Source organism: Schistocerca serialis, chromosome 2, assembly GCF_023864345.2.
Source record: "Schistocerca serialis cubense isolate TAMUIC-IGC-003099 chromosome 2, iqSchSeri2.2, whole genome shotgun sequence".
Classification (NCBI taxonomy): Eukaryota; Metazoa; Arthropoda; class Insecta; order Orthoptera; family Acrididae; genus Schistocerca; species Schistocerca serialis.
In genome coordinates, this window is record NC_064639.1 from 1,085,713,959 (window position 1) to 1,085,732,431 (window position 18,473).

The following is an 18,473-nucleotide window of genomic DNA, read 5'->3' on the forward strand; positions in this document are numbered from 1 at the left end:
GTAGCTAGGTTCTCGTACAACTGGGGCGAGTGCTCTCTCGTATCACGAGACCTGCCTTGGTGGTGGCGCTAGGTCTGCGATCACAGTGGCGACACGCGGGTCCGACATGTACTACATGGACCGCGGCCGATTTAAGCTACCACCTAGCAAGTGTGGTGTCTCGCGGTGACACCACAGTTCACATCTTTTTTTACGTGAATAACTGATTACTCTGAACGGAATGGACAGTGTCTTGAAAGGAGGATATAAGATGAACATCAACAAAAGCAAATCGAGGATAATGGAATGTAGTCGAAGTAAGTCGGGTGATGCTGATGGAATTAGATTAGGAAATGAGACACTTAAGGTAGTAAAGGAATTTTGATATTTGGGGAGCAAAATAACTGACGATGGTCGAAGTAGAGAGGATATAAAAGTAGACTGGCAATGGCAAGGAAAGCGTTTCTGAAGAAGAAAAATTTGTTAACATCGAGTATAGATTTAAATGTCAGAAAGTCGTTTCTGAAAGTACTTGTATGGAGTGTAGCCATGTATGGAAGTGAAACGTGGACGATAAATAGTTTAGACAAGAAGAGAATAGAAGCTTTCGAAATGTGGTGCTACAGAAGAATGCTGAAGATTAGATGGGTAGATCACATAACTAATGAGGAGATATTGAATAGAATTGGGGAGAAGAGAAGTTTGTGGGACAACTTGACTAGAAGAAGGGATCGGTTGGTAGGACATGTTCTGAGACATCGAGGGATCACCAATTTAGTATTGGAGGGCAGCGTGGAGGGTAAAACTCGTAGAGGGAGACCAAGAGATAAATACACTAAGCAGATTCAGAAGGATGTAGGCTGCAATAGGTACTGGGAGATGAAGAAGCTTGCACAGGATAGAGTAGCATGGAGAGCTGCATCAAACCAGTCTCAGGACTGAAGACCACAACAACAACAACTGATTACTTACAGTGAATCGAGTTTTTGGCGGACATCTGCGTTTCCCCTCACCTGGTCACATGCTGGAGGTTGAACTAAAACTTAGATTATGGAACATAAGCACATTTTCATGTTCGCTCTTTTCTCTTCTGTCACTAGCTGTAGACATTTTACCAAAAACACTGATTTGAAGTCATAACTACAGTGTGTTCACCTCATGTCCCTTCCTGTTTGATGTGTTTATGTGCGTGTTGCCAATCTAAAGAATTATATGCTGAAAACTAATGTTTGTTTATTTCTGTCCTCCTTATATCTTTATGTGTGTGTGGCTAGCCAGTGATTGTTATAGAAAGTTGAAAGAGAATGCAGTAGTTGTCAGACAGTGGTTGAAAGATTTGGTGTTCAGCTGATTTCAGTTCTGGTTGAAATGTTTTGTGGAGAAGTGCATGGAATAGTAAATTCACTGCTTACATTAATCGATAAAATAGCAGAATAGCATTTCAACAGATGATTATTATCAGAATACTATCACCCAACCCCTTTGTCCTCACTCTTTGACGCCTCATAATATGTCCTGTCAACATACACCTCTTGTAGTCAAAGTTGTGCCGTAATTTCCTCTTCCTCTTCCTGCTCTAATTCCGTTCCTCTTCTTTAGTTACATGATCCTCATATCTAATCTTCAGCATTCTTATTGATCACCACGTTTTGAAAGCGTCCATTGTCTTCTTGACAGAACTGTTCATAGCCCACGTTTCACTTACATACAAGGCTGCACTCCACACAAATACCTTTGTAAAATTGTACCCAATCATTAGAATTTATATTCGATGTGAACAAAGTTTCTTTTTTAGAACGCTTTTGTTGCTATTCACAGTCTTCATTTTATATCCTCTCTACTTCTGCCTTCTCAATTACTGCTTCCCTTGCAAGTCATTAAAGTCTTAGAAATGCAGTTTGGTTTCTGTACAAGTTGTAGATAATCTTGTGGCCCTATGTTTTAGAGCTTCAAAGAATGTTTTAATTAAGATTGTCAAAATCTTTCTCTAAACATGCAAATGCTATAAACACAGTTTCGCAGTTCTTCAGTGTGTCTACTTAACTAAGTGGTAGGATCAGTATTGCCTTGCGTGTTCAGACATTTCACAGGAATCTAACATTGTGCTTATGTTAGTTTGTACAACCCCTCCCCCTCTCGTCTCTACATATTCCTTCTACTTTCTAGCCTTCTCTTATTTGCTTAGTTCTGGCTTGCCAGATGAGTCCTTGGCAGTTGCGTCTCCTTTGAGCAAAGTTTTCTTTGTTCTTTCTCATTTTCATTCCCCTGTTTTCCAAGTGCAAAATCGCCTTGCAATTTTGGACTTTCTGTCAACGTCATGTTTAGACATTTCTATTTCCCATGGCCTACTTTATTTGCTGCATTTTTATATATTTACCTCGTGTCAAATTTAAGATATCACGTTTTATCTAACAATTTCTACTGTACCTTCTTCCCGTTCACATACTCTGCTGCATTCACTTTTTCTCTCAAAGATATCCATTCGTATTCTAGCGGATTCCTTTCTCTGTTTCAGTCAGTCGTTGCATTACGGTAACTTTAAGATTATCGAAAAACTGTGGGTCTTCACTTATTCAAGTTCCATTTCCTTAATTTGCTACCGTTTACTGTCTCTTTAGTTGTAAACCGCAGCTCGTAACCAATAAATTATTGTAGGTTTGCGTCTGCACCAGGAAATATCTTATAATTTAAAATCTGGTTTCGAAAACTTTGTTCCAAGTATGTATTATTCTTTCATGATTCTTAAGCAAGGTGCTGGTGATGATTACATTGTGCTCTGTGCTAAATTCTATCAGGTGGCTTCCACTTTCATCCCTTCCCCCAAGCCTTTGTGTTTTTAGTGTTTTCCTGTACCTGCTACCGTATCACACTTTAAATTTTTGTCTCGCTTAACTATCTGAATAATCTCTTTTATCGTTCATTGTTTCAATGTGTAAGGAGATAGTGAACAATCTTGAACGGTAGTCATGAAATCTGTTTATATTGAAATGAGAAAACATAATAATGAAATGTGTAATAGAGTACATTGTACAGAAAATGAAAAATTTGTATGTCTTCACCTAACTTCGTCTTTCCTTCATGTAGCTATAAGATATAGTTATTCAAACACACCGGTCGTTTCGGTGGGTCCTACCCCGTACCTCAGTAGCTGTTCGTCATTGGCTACCGCTAGCGTCTGCCGCTTCCAGGTGGGAACGCCAATTCCGCGAGCCGCCGCGTCAAAGCGGAAAACGCTTGCCGCTGCCGTTGCCGCACGACGCGCTGCCGCGCTCTAGTGGGAACCGGCCTTCACGCCTGTCGCGACACCACTGGAGGCAGGCTGCACGATGTTGGGGCGTGAGCGGAAGACGGCCTAACGGTGTGCGGGACCGTAGCCCAGCTTCATGGAGACGGTTGCGAATGGTCCTCGCCGATACCCCAGGAGCAACAGTGTCCCTAATTTGCTGGGAAGTGGCGGTGCGGTCCCCTACGGCACTGCGTAGGATCCTACGGTCTTGGCGTGCATCCGTGCGTCGCTGCGGTCCGGTCCCAGGTCGACGGTCACGTGCACCTTCCGCCGACCACTGGCGACAACATCGATGTACTGTGGAGACCTCACGCCCCACGTGTTGAGCAATTCGGCGGTACGTCCACCCGGCCTCCCGCATGCCCACTATACGCCCTCGCTCAAAGTCCGTCGACTGCACATACGGTTCACGTCCACGCTGTCGCGGCATGCTACCAGTGTTAAAGACTGCGATGGAGCTCCGTATGCCACGGCAAACTGGCTGACACTGACGGCGGCGGTGCACAAATGCTGCGCAGCTAGCGCCATTCGACGGCCAACACCGCGGTTCCTGGTGTGTCCGCTGTGCCGTGCGTGTGATCATTGCTTGTACAGCCCTCTCGCAGTGTCCGGAGCAAGTATGGTGGGTCTGACACACCGGTGTCAATGTGTTCTTTTTTCCATTTCCAGGAGTGTATTAACATTGTGCAACCAAGATTTATTAAACTAATAGTTCGGTAACATTCACATCTGTCAGCACCTGCTTTCTTCCACACATTGATAAAAATACGCATACAAACAAAAACTGAGTTTTTAAATACAGTATAGCATAGCAGGACCCGCCTTCTAGGTAGAACGCATTTGGTTTACTGGAAGCAGAGAAGCACTCTTGCAGTTGAAGCTACTCGGAGGCTGTTGTGTGGGCGAGATATCGTAGATCCTCTACAAACTCGGCCGATATGTGAACAATTTATTTTGTTTAATCCCTAAATATGTTTCACATGTCTTCGGCAGGTTTGTTCTTTTATTGTTTCCTTTTTTTACAATATGTGTTCCCGGAGGCAGATAGCAAATATAGCTGGAAGTCTATTTTAACACACTATGTCATGTTTCCGGAAGTTGACCTGTCCTCAGCTTATGTTCGAGTATAATGACTTTTCTGGAGACTAGAAATCTACTCTGTAGGAATCAGCATGGGTTTCGAAAAAGACGATCGTGTGAAACCCAGCTCGCGCTATTCGTCCACGAGACTCAGAGGGCCATAGACACGGGTTCCCAGGTAGATGCCGTGTTTCTTGACTTCCGCAAGGCGCCCGATAGAGTTCCCCACAGTCGTTTAATGAACAAAGTAAGAGCATATGGACTATCACACCAATTGTGTGATTGGATTGAAGAGTTCCTAGATACCAGAACGCAGTATGTCATTCTCAATGGAGAGAACTCTTCTGAAGTAAGAGTGATTTCAGGTGTGCCGCAGGGGAGTGTCGTAGGACCGCTGCTATTCACAATATACATAAGTGACCTTGTGGATAACATCGGAAGTTCACTGAGGCTTTTTGCGGATGATGCTGTAGTATACCGAGAGGTTGTAACAATGGAAAATTGTACTGAAATGCAGGAGGATCTGCAACGAATTGACGCATGGTGCAGGGAATGTCAATTGAATCTCAATGTAGACAAGTGTAATGTGCTGCGAATACATAGAAAGAAAGATCCTCTATCATTTAGCTACAATATAGCAGGTCAGCAACTGGAAGCAGTTAATTCCATAAATTTTCTGGGAGTAGGCATTAGGAGTGATTTAAAATGGAATGATCATATAAAGTTGATCGTCGATAAAGCAGATGCCAGAATGAGATTCATTGGAAGAATCCTAAGGAAATGCAATCCGAAAACAAAGGAAGTAGGTTACAGTACACTTATTCGCCCACTGCTTGAATATTGCTCACCAGTGTGGGATCCGTACCAGATAGGGTTGATAGAAGAGATAGAGAAGATCCAACGGAGAGCAGCGCACTTCGTTACAGGATCATTTAGTAATCGCTAAAGCGTTACGGAGATGATAGGTAAACTCCAGTGGAAGACTCTGTAAGAGAGACGCTCAGTAGCTCGGTACGGGCTTTTGTTGAAGTTTCGAAAACATACCTTCACCGAGGAGTCAAGCAGTATATTACTCCCGCCTACGTATACCTCACGAAGAGACCATGAGGATAAAATCAGAGAGATTAGAGCCCACACAGAGGCATACCGACAATCTTTCTTTCCACGAACAATACGAGACTGGAATAGAAGGGAGAACCGATAGAGGTACTTAAAGTACCATCCGCCACACCCCGTCAGGTGGCTTGCGGAGTATGGATGTAGATGTAGATGTAATGGTGTCGTCAATGACAAGAGCATGTGCAAGTGAACTACTTGCACCACTTAACAAGACTTCAAGCAGGCACTGATGGTATTACAACTATATGTATCCTTGCAAGACATAATTACGTCGTAGCTCCTTTAGAAAAAAAATCTGACCAGTCTGAGTTCCAATAAAATTTGGCATTTGCCACTGCTATTTTGAACCTTATTCTCACTGTCCTGTGGCAAGCAGCACTCGTTTGCCAGTGCTGACTTTCAGTCAGCAATAATTCGACGTACTTGACGGGTGATGTACGCCACTGTGCTTATGTTGCATATCACTTGGACAATCCTTCATTGTTCCACCTTGCGTTTGTTGTAATACAGGGTGTCCGAAAAGTCTTTCCCTGATTACATAAATTGATAACTCAGGTTAGTAGTAAGATACAAATATGAAACTGGTGTCTAATTGTTTACAAACTATCAAAGTTTTTTTCACACATCAGTAAACTTCCACATAAGCACACTTGGTAGTACGTAGCACATCTAGGCGATATTCAATTTCCGTTCACACATTGGCCAAAATCACTGGAGGGATCGATTCAACGACTGTGGTTATCCGTTGCCACAGGGTTTCAAGATCTGGGACAAGTGTTCGGTAGACCTCGTCCTTCACACAACCCCATAAAAAGAAGTCTAATGGGGTTATGGCAGGAGAGCGTGTAGGCCAAACTGTTGGCCCATCACGACCAATCCATCGCCCATGAAAGGTCATATCGAGATAGGCACGGGCGTCCAAACCCCAATGAGGCGGTGCACCGTCTTGCTGCAACAAGACATCAGGGTGATCCGAAGCAGCTGAGGAACAGCATACAGTTGCAACACGTCCAGATACACTGCAGATGTGATGGTAGCCTCAGCGAAGAAGATTGATCCGATAATTCGATCGTGCAATAGCACGCACCAAACATTCACCTTTGGAGTGTCTCTGGTGCACTCCATGACCTCGCCAGGGGGTTGTGAACCCCAAATGCGCACATCATGGCGATTCACTACTCCACTGACAAAAAAGGTCGCTTCGTCGGAAAACGCAGTTCGTCAGAGATAACCATCATCGTCCTCATTACGTGATAGCATTTCGACCACAAAGCCATATCGACGTGTACTATTGGCCAACAAGGCCTGAACGATTTGCACTTTGTATGCACGAAACAATAAACGTTTGTGTAAAATGTCATGGAGAGAGCTTTTTCGCATCTGTAATTCACGTGAGGCCCTGCGCACCGATTTCTTCGAACTTCGCAGAAAAGACTGCCTTACAGCTTCCACCCTGTCTGCTGAGGTTCTCGGTCGACCAGACCTCGGAAGGTCAGCAACCGATCCTGTGTTCTTGAACTTCTCATACCATGCTTTAATGCTCTTGACATCAGGTGGATTCCTTCCAAATGTTGTCTGGAAGTGTCTCTGCACTGTGGTTGGTGATTGTGTCTCATGGTACCACAGGACACACTGTGCCTTCTCCTGATTGGTTAACATGGCTTCTTGGGCACTGCGCCTCATCCACTACTTACGTACTGCGAACCTAAATCAGAAAAAAACTTTGATAGTTGTAAACAATTCGACAGAAGTTTCATATTTGTATCTTACTTCTAGCCAGTAATCAGGGAGAGACTTTTCGGACACCCTGTAATACTTGTAGCAACGTGTGATGTCGTTTTCGACAAGCAAGACAGCAAACAGATCTGCAATTAGAAGCCCTGTTATCTACTTCAGAAAATTGTAGCACAAATTGTTGCACATCACAATAGCTTTGCGTTCGCTACATGCGGCTTGACGGAATTTGCTGCACTTGTATAATGTATGAGGTAGATTGTATATGACACATGCAGCACTAGTTGCGACGTAGATTTGTCTCGAATGCCCAGAGTGCCTGGCGGTGAAGGCGTTCTGCTGTTTGTTCCCAGATGTGCTGTGATCTGGTGGTACTGTACCCTTGACAATTTCCAATGATACGTATTTATTTTCGAGGAAAGCACACGTCCATTTTGAACGTCGGAAAGCTATTGGAACTCAAACTGGCTTCAAATTCTGTTCTTATAGACTGGTCAGCCTTTCCTATTAGGAGCTGCGAGGTAATTATGTCTTGCAAGGATACATCTAATTGTGATGGCATCAGCACCTGCACATTGCTTGAAGGCTCCTTAAGTGGTGCACGAAGTTCACTTGCACATGCTCTTGTCATTAACGGCAGCATCCAAGGGAACTCTGCTTCAAGAGGCAGAACTAGGTTTTATTTTATTAAAAATGAAAGTCCTCCAGCTGTACTTAAGATTTCATATTTATTTGACTACTAGTTTCGACGTTGCGTCAACGCCATCTTCAGGACCGTACACTTTGATGATATGTGGGTGCGTACTGTAAGTCCGCGGTGAGAGCAATGTGTGCTCCACATGGATGGCGGGCAGTAATTAGTGGAGCACGTATTGGTCTTTCCGCGGACTTCTAGTACTCAGCCACACAAATTGATATCATCAAAGTGTACGGGCCTGAAGATGGCGTTGACGCAACGTCGAAACCAGTAGTCAAATAAACATGAAATCTCTAGTACAGCTGGAGGAGTTTCATTTTTAATAAAAATTATACCAGCTGATGCCCCACCATCACCCAGTTTAAATATGGATGTACGAAGAACTGGGTTGGGTTATGTTAGGGCAGTATCAAACGATAAACACAACATTTCGTAAAGGCGGCCGGTCGTGTCATGCTTTGTAAAGACCGACACTGAAGTTCAAACATTCTTGAAGATATTCTGCGAGATGGAGGAATTAAATCGTTTTGTAATGACGAAAGAAGAGGAGCAATGCGAAACATACCATGTGGAACACACAGCTAAAGTTTCCACAGGTACATTGATTGTTTATTTTCCGTATCGTGAAGAGCCGAGTCATTTAGGCGCTTCATTCCACACTGCAGCATGATGCTTCCCCCAGATTGAACAGAAACTAGCGAGACACCCAGTTTATGATGGAGTATGAAGACTTAGAACATATGGAGCCAGTAGTCACGACAGCTACCATTTCATGCAATATGACATTGAAAGGGTACAGTACCGCCCGTCATTGAAAATAGGTACAACATACTTCACTATTTTTGTCAGAACAACATATTTTTTTTTGTAAAATAACTCAATTTCAATTAATACAGCGAAGCCAGATACCAGTGTGGGAAAGAATGACAATTTATTTATTTCATTGATCACATGTGCACTCCCACAAAGTAAATCCCTACATCCAGTTTGGTGAGATCTGTGAAATGAATGAATGTATGGTCGTCTGCTAACCGCAGATAGTGAATGTGAATATATGATCATCTTTGAGTCAATCCTTTGGCCACCTTTGGTGGGACCAAAGAGATGAAAGTTACCTGAGCTTTGAGCGCCTGAAATGTGGCTGACCAATACGGTAGCAAGGTGCTCCCCCACTTCGACAGAGGTGTGAGAGGACCTGGAGAACGGCCATGTTTCAGCACTCTGCCGCTGGATCTTGTGCTGTTAAGACCTTTTTTAGTTGTGCTCCGTAAACACAAAAGAGTGGAGACATGGTATGCATGTGGAATATTTAAGAGTAGTTTGAAATAATAATTTCTCTATTTCAGGAACTTTTGTGGGGAGAATTAAATGTCAGGCAGGTAATATTAATGGGACTGTAGTAATCTTCGAAAGTGACCAACGGTCACAATGAAACCACGTGTAGCAATAAGTTGAAATACTTCCGTGTGCTTAAGTTAAGCTGAATTACTAACGTGTGTACAATAAGTTGAAATATTTAAGAAATAGCGTGTGTACCATAAGTTGAAATATTTAAGAAATGGCGTGTGCAGGACTTGAAATTAGAGACGAGTACTTCCATGTGGTGAGTACTGTGTGAGTCTCAATCTGTGTATGAGACAAAGGATAAAGAGAAGTACTCGTCCATGGTATCAGTTGAGGACTCGCGTGTGTGATGAATATGTTCTTAATATTACTTTGCGTGATATGATTTCGTGTGACGCTAGATCAAACTCTGAGAGAGAAGCAAGGTGAGTCGGCCGTCCATCCAGGAACGCCACTTGGCTTGCATTGCACAGGAAGACGTGCATATATCTCCAGAGTTCATAGTAGGAAAGTAGAATTACGAAGTGGGGCAAGTGTCGTGTGAAACTGGGATAAATATTAATTGAAGTGGGAAAGCTGAAAGTGATAATGTTGTGACTATTCCCTGTGTAGCATTTCATGTTGTAGTGTAGTGTATGTTATGTAATTTAAGCATGTGTGGTTTGCATGGGAGAGTAGCAAGGTAGTTTCAAAAGATTAGTGGGTTATGCTTGTTCCTTCTGTACCGCTCGGTCTGGAAGAAAGTTTCGTGATGATGATTGTGAGAGTCTAAGTGTGAGAAATAATAAAAGATCCATCATCCTGTCCAGAAAGTGCACTGTAGCGTTAAATAATTACGAGACCATAATATGGAGATTCACCAATGGTAAGCCATGCCCACTGGGCGGAATTTCTCATGTGTTATTGTTGTAAGTTATAGAATTTGTGTGTTTAGGTTAGAGAATTTATCGGAATAAATAAGATAGTGAAAAGAAAAAGATTGGTAGACTTTTCCTTCGAATTGTATGTTGTCATAATGTCCCGAATTTATAATGTATGTGCCATTCATATTCAGTGCGGTGGCCACATGTTGACAAAAGCCGTTAAATAAACAAGAAAGAAAAGTGGTATTGCCAGTGCGTAGTGTACAGTCAGAGTTCTGTAAATTACTGATAGTCAAATGCGTGTTTCCGTTGCGTATTAATCATATAGGAGGATAACTTGTAACTTAAGTGTGAGTACTAGAGTTCATGTTACTCGATAAATAATAATGAATCCACTCGCTTGGCAGACCACTCATCTTGCAGGCCTGACTGCTTGATGCCACAGTATGAGCAAGGCATGTGGGTGCCTCTCATAATTTCGACCCTGCCAGGATATTTTGCTGTTAGGTTTATTGCTGTTAAGATTTTTTTTTTTGATGGAATATATTGTGATAGCGCTAAGAAGTAAAATTTTATTTTGTTTGCAATTTCTTTCTGGATTGGTGAGGATTTTTTTAATGTAATTAATTGCTATATCGTCCAAGGCTGGAAGATCGTTGCATGATTTTTTTTGCGTAATGTCTGTAGTAACTAGGTCGCAGTCGAAAAGTGTAGTCACCATGGAGAATAGCGATTCTGGGGTGAACGTAGCAGTGCAGCAAGAAGTAGGTGTCGACCATGGGCTAATGAGCGGGAACGGCAAACACTCGGAAGGGGCTGAATTGTTCAGTGGACCGCTGCTAGGTGATCCTTTGAGCGGTGGGCTTTGTTCAGAATCGGGGGCTTTTCCTGACGACGCGGGCGAGCCGGGACTAGGTCAGGTATGCAGTGAAAGTGCAGCTACCCTTAGCGAAGCTACCGTTTCTCAGGCGAACGGGGTGAGCGCACCGAAAGTAGCAAATGACAGTGTGCTACTGCAGTTTTTACAGAGGATGGATAGAGATAATAAGGAGAGAGATAGGGATAATAAGGAAAGATTTGAAGCAGATAAGGAAAGATTGGAAGCGATGAATAAAGATAATAAGGAAAGATTAGAAGCGATGAATAGAGATAATAAGGAGAGAGATAGGGAAAATAAGGAAAGATTGGAAGCGATGGATAGAGATAATAAGGAGAGAGATAGGGAGACTAAGGAAAGATTGGAAGCAAATAAGGAAAGATTAGAGGCAAATAAGGAAAGATTGGAGGCAATGGATAAGGGAAATAAAGAGGCAATGAGGAAGCTACACACAGTTATCGATGAGCGTCTGTCCGCAGTTAATAATCGGTTAGATGAGGGGGAGAAGAATCTGGATGCAGTGAAGCAAGAATGTGATGCCGTGAAAGAAAAAGCCAATAATTTGGAGGTACGAATAAGTGCAATACAGAGCGGTATTACAGAATGTAGGTACGTGTTGCCGGATGAGCGAATCAAAGAGATAGTGGAGGACTTACTTGCAGATAAACAAGGGGCATTAGACAGCGTGGAAGCTCAAGTCACCCGGCAGGAAGTGGCACTAAATAAACACAGGGATGAAGTTGCGGAGGTAGTGGTCAGAATGAATACGATTAGCGCAGATGTAGAAAAGATAAGTATAAGAGGCGAAACAGGCTCTGACAGTACGCAGCGAGAGGTTCATGCCGACCAGGAGGAGATACAATCACTATTACAGTTTAAAGAGGCACAATTAGAAACAAATAGGAAACATAGGGAAGAACTAGCACAGTTGCAATTAGAGTGCAGAAGCGAAGGTGAAACACCACCAGGTAGATTGCAGAGGGAGAGTGAGATAAATTCAAAAAACGAAAATAGGCAGAAAGAGGAAGACGAACTCAGAGAGTTAGAGGAACGGTTGTGTCGGATAAAACAGGTGGCAAACCCAACTGGGTATAGTCCAAGGTCGGAAAACATAAATGCGTAAGAAGAATGTTGGAGGCATTTCGTGTCGGTACAAACGTACACTTGTTTTCCGGATCCTGATAATTACCAACATCCATCCCTGTGGCTGTCTCAATTTCAAGATTCATTACCTTCATCGTGGGGACCGCACCTCAAAATGAAGTTTGTGTGTAACCATTTGAGGGACGAGGCTAGAGCGAAAATGCAGGAATTTATTAAAGACTGTAGTAGCTACAAGATATTTTGTGACAAGTTTTTAAATGAATTCTGGTCGAAAAGTAAGCAGGACCAGGTTAAGCAAAGCATATTGATGATGCCAAATTGTAACGAAGGTGGTATAAGAGATCCAGTGTCGTGCTATCAGGAAATGCTGAGACGAAATAGGTATTTGGATGTGCCATACGAAACTGGGGAGCTCACTAGGATCTATATAACGAAGTTGCCAGTGAGATTGCGCAGAGATATAGTGATAGCAGGCAGAGGCATAGACGATTCCGCGTCATTTCAGCACTTGTTACAGGAACTGAGTAATGAGAGCAACATTGTGAACGGCGACACGACTCTTAGATCAGACAGAGTCGAGGATAGGAACGGCAGAAACTATCAGAATGATAGGAGAGCATGGAATCAGAGGAATGATGGAAAAGGAAGATGGCGAGGAAGTAGGGGGCAGAATTCATGGGGATATCGACCAGCAAACCGGGAAAATAGAAGATGGGACAGAGATGGAAGAAGAAGGGAAAATGAAAATGATGGGCGAAGAGATGATAGGCAGTCATTGGGTTCACGACAGGACAATCACTGTCACAATGACGGAGGGACAAGAAGGTGACTACATGATAGAGGGGTACAAGCCAGGACTATTAATGATGTAAATATTAGGTATATCGATTACGGAGAACTATGGGAGAATCTGTTAGAGGAGGTAGGAGATGTGGGGAGTGAAGTCCACCCAATAATCAGCGTAGAAATAAATAATATAATCGTACCTTGTGTCATCGACACAGGCAGTGTAATGAATGTTTTGAGGGAAGATGTGTTTAAGTTTTGTAGTCTTACAAAACCATGGCCAACGTTGCCATTGCAAAGGACAACAGTGAGAGGGGCAATTACAGGAAAGGGAACTGAGGTGAAGTTACAAGCGCAGGTAGACTTTGTGTGCCAGGCGAAGATGTTTAGTACAGTGTTCATGATTGTGTCATCTCTAACTGTTGAAGGGATATTAGGTGTTAATTTTTTGAACCAATATAAAGCAGTCGTTAACATGAGAAATGGTTCGATGGAGTTGAAACGAGATTCGGAGGAAATTACATTAAGATTCGACGATTGCTTATATGGTAAAGATAACGCACACTTAGCATTATGTCTGGCGGTAAAGTCCGGTAGACAGGCACAGAATACGGGGTTCGAACAAGAGAAGAAGGAAATTCATAAATGTTTGGAGGAGGAGATCAGGGAGAAAATCTGGCATTTACGAGGGACCACGGTCTACGGGGAATTGCAGAAAATTTTGTACGAGAATAGAAAGGTATTTAAACATGCTGCGGGTACAATAAGAAATTTTGTGTATAGATTCAAGGTCAAGCCACATAAACAGTTTAGGGCCCAAGTGTACCCGATACCTGTTGTGTACAAAGAAAGAGTGGAAGCTGAGATCGAAAGCATGCTACAACAAGGGATTATCGAACCAGCATCCAGTCCGTACAACAGCCCTTTAGTTTGTGTTGAAAAAAAAGGATGGGTCAATTAGATTAGTTTTGGACGCAAGAAGGATTAATAAGATAATAGAGCCAGAGACATATCGGCCGCTGACACTTGACGAATTGCTACAAAAGTTCCACGGGATCAGAGTTCTCAGCTCAGTTGATTTGAGAATGAGTTTCTGGCAGGTGGAGTTAGATAGGCGGTGTAGAAAATACACTGCTTTCTTGTGCTACGGGAAATCGTATCAATTCCGGAAACTACCATTTGGGTTAAATGTATCATCCGAGGCATTTATCAGAGCGCTAAATACTGTCATTCTTAATGAAATAAAAGATAAGGTATCACAGTACGTGGATGATGTCCTGATAGCCGAAAGAAACTGGGAAGACCACAATAGAACGTTAAGCATATTGCTCGGTGCATTGGAGAGACATGGGGTAACCGTGAATTTGGGAAAGTCAGAATTTGGACGAAAGGAAATCGAGTTTCTAGGTCACATTGTGACACCAGAGGGAGTAAGACCAAATCCAGACAAACTCAAAGCAATCAGAGATTTTCCGGTGCCAAGAACAAAACGTCAGCTACGGGGTTATTTAGGATTAATCAATTTTTACAGGATGTTCATTAAGATTGGGGGTGCAGCGACACCCAGACTATGTCAGCTGACTGGAAAGAAAACGGTATGGAATTGGGACTCTGTCGCACAGGAAGAGTATGAGGCGGTAAAGAAGGCACTGCTATCGGCACCTCTTCTCGGGCATCCAGACTTAGGGAAAGAGTTTTGTATGGCCACGGACAGTTCCCGTAGTGGACTTGGGGTAACATTGTTCCAAGAACAAGAGCAAGGAGGAGGAGTAATACAACAACCTATTGCATTTGCGAGCCGAGTGCTTAGCAAAGCTGAGAGAAATTACACGGTAACTGAGCTTGAAGTTTTGGCAATAATATGGGGTTTTAGTAAGTTTAGATACTATTTGTGTGGGAGGCATACTAAAATCTACACTGACCACAAGTCACTACAGTTTCTGATGTCGGCCAAACTTAACCATAGACGACTCGCTAGGTGGGCACTCTATTTACAGGAGTTTCAGTTTTCGGTCATGTATATTCCTGGGCCACAGAATATAGTGGCAGATGCGTTGTCAAGGAACCCAGTAGGTCATGGTCAATGCTTTGATGAGGAGGTAAACGAGAACAGATATGATATATTGTATATGCAGGGCGTGCCGTTCGAGAAATACATAGGGGCGGTACTCACAAATATCGCGAAAGAGCAGGATAAAGACGCGTCATGGAGAATGGTGAAGGACAGAGTTAGAGCGAACTTAGATGCCAATATAGCACGTTTTTATACAATTCAGAACGGGGTCCTTTTCTACCGTAGAAATCCGAACACACAAGACTGGGTGTTGTGTATACCAAATGAAATAGTCAACAAGTTGATCTGGTACACTCTCCTAAGTTACGGGCATTACGGGGCAAGGAAATGCTGTAAGAAGTTAAGGGAATCAGTTTATTTCATTAGTATGGAGAGGAGGATCAAGAACGTGCTTGGTAGTTGCAAATTGTGCCAGAAGGCAAAATCGTTAACTATCTCATGCAAAGCACCGCTTTTTCCGATAATGCCAGGTAGATTAAGGGAATTCGGAGCAACAGATTTGTTTGGCCCGCTACCTAAGTCAGTGCAGGGATATAGATATGTTTTAGTAGCAGTGGCATTGGTGTCAAAGTATGTGACTTTTACCGCATTGAAACGTGCGACGGGAAGGACAGTGGCAGCAGCGATCGTTAAAAACTTTTTGCGAGAAGTAGGAACTGTAGAAAAGTTCATAGCTGACAATGGACCACAATATAGATCCAGACAATGGCTAACCACACTGAAGAGAAGAAGGATAAAACCGGTGATCATATCCCGATACCATGCTGCAAGTAACCCCAGTGAAAGAGTGGTAAAAGAACTGGGAAAATTGTGTAAGATCTATTGCCATAGGCAACACAGAAGTTGGAGTATTTTTCTCAAAGATTTTCAGGACATCCTCAATGAGCTACCACATGGAACAACTGGTTTATCACCAATTACGGTACTAAAGAATAAACCACCACCAGGTCGAGTCAGAGAGCTGGTAGATTTTCCGCGATCAGGAAAGCAGAGGCACACAGAAATTGTCAAGGTTGCGATAGAGCATATTAAGAAAGCAGCTAAGGATAGGCAGGAGAAGCAGAAAGGAAAGATCCGTAAGATCGAATTGGCAGTAGGAGACAAGGTTCTAATTAAAACTCATCGATTATCAAAGAAGCACAGATTCCTAACTAGCAAATTCTTTACGGTGTATAGTGGACCATTCAGAGTGAGGCGGATTGTCCGTGAAAATGCTGTACTGATTGAGACGATCAAGGGAAAACAATCTCGTGGGCTTCATCACATTTCTAACATCAAATTATGGAAAAGTTAAGGATAGATCTAAAGTAGGCAATTTATGGTAGATAGTCAGTGTATTTATTTGTGGTGTGTAACGTTGTGCAGGGTCAAATCGAACATAACAATTTTCAGGCGGGATGTCAGGAAGTATGACGGAATAGACTGGTCGAATGAGTCATGAACAGGAGTCGACAGAGTGGTGTATGTACGTATTCTTTGTCATATGAATAAGGATCAAGCAGAAACGACGTGATGATTAATGAGTGGATAAAGATGGTAGATAGAGAAGCGACGTGATAAATAGTAGTGGATAAAGGTGATATTTAAGGAGAGAAGCGACGTGAAGCAGTGTGATTAATAAAGAGAGATTCGACGTGATGAAACAGTGGTAAATAAAGGTGAGTAGAACTAATAATGTGGAGATGTCTTAGAGGTATGTTACAGAGAGGCCTGTGTATGCTGCAATCGAGATTGATGCGAATGGCGAAGGAAGACCAGGAAATGATGGAGTAATCGACGGACGGAGGGCCGAAATACGAATGAAGAGATGAGGACAACTGCACAACGTGAAAGGACGGACATAAAGGGAGTACGAGATCCAGATGGTGAACGTTGTGGAATACTGACGTAAGATGTAATATAAGTGTAAATCTAATTCTTACCATAACATTTGCTATATGAAAAAAATAATTTTTGTTGTTGTTGAAACGTAGTACCAGTATAACTAATCAAAACGGTACCAATAATGTGTACAGTTATTTTGCAGGATGAATAATTTGTGTATTTTCTGTTCTTAGATGAAATGTCGCAATTCTAAGTTGATATTTAGCAGGATGAATAATCGGTAAAGTGAATGCAGAGGTAAGCCGATGGAGAGAGGTGCCAGAGTGAAAGGACGAATTTGGAGACTGGAATGCTATCTCCGAAACAGCTTCATGTGTTATGTGGTTGAGTATAAGGGAGCAAAGGTATGGTATGTTGTCGTGAGAATGGTGGTGTTAAGGTTAGCTGACTTCTAGACCTATTCTGTTAGTGTATTAATGAGTTGAATGAGAAGGAAAATGTGATGTCTGATGAGTGAGAGTCGTAGAGTAGTGTGATCAATGCTACCGATCCATAACTAAAACATTATTGTGTTTTATTGTTTGATTGGGATGAACCTCGATGGCAGGTCAGGATCTGACATGTGGATGGTACATACGTGTCCTAGAAATGTTATTATATATAATAAAAAGTAAAATATATAAAGAGATACTAATTTCAGTCTGTCACAAGCACAAAGGTGCATTGTATGTTGTAGATTTAGAGTCACGAGTTTCTAAAATGTTTATTGTGTTAGGATGTTAAAGTAGTTTACTATTTAATAACATGTGGTAGGTAATTGTGAGCTGTGTAGATTATTTCTTATTTTTTTGTTAGAACACTTTCAAGGGGTATTTATTTCAGTCTGTCACAAGCACAAAGGTTCACTGTATATTGTAGTTTTAGAATAAAAAGTTTCTAATATTTTCACTGTGATAGGATGTTAGAGTAGCCTACTATTTGATATTGTAATTATGAGCTGTATAGATTGTTTATTATTCCTTTTGTTTTTTTTTATACTTTCATATTTTGTATGAGGGACGACAGTTACAATCAATAGCACAAGTGTGGGCTATATATAGAAAAGGGATAAGTGTTGATGTTGTATGTGTAGAAAACTAGGGTGTATGATTTTAAGTTTTTTTTAGAACAAAGATTCTTTTATTACCAATGTATCTAATAGATCATACATGTAATCAATGAGTATTTAAATAATGTAAGAATATCCTTTTCTCTGTAATGTTGCGAGATACACGGAAGGGTCTGACTGATTGGGTGTCGTAGCGCTGAGGGGCTACACCGAACGCGCCCGTACCACATAAGCCAAGCAGACGTCGGCAACAGAGCCGGTGCGCTCCCCACTCCACTGCCGGTCGGGGTACACTCCACGGGCCCGCTACAGCAGGTCAACGGCCTGGGGCGACACGCACATACCACTGGCCATTCATAAGTTCCGCCACCCTTACGACTGGGGAAAGTATCCCGTGGAGGCAACAGCGGGTGGTTTCTTCTGCTCAACGGCGGAGCGACGGCAGAATGAACGACACGCGGCAGAGTCCGGCGGTCATTTTGTAACAGCAACTATTAACTAGTAGTGGACTGTGGAGCCGTGAAACAAGATGACTGCTCGTATGTCTCCATAAGTTGGAAAGTGAAGGACTGGTGTTTCCACGTTGTGAGTGGTGGAA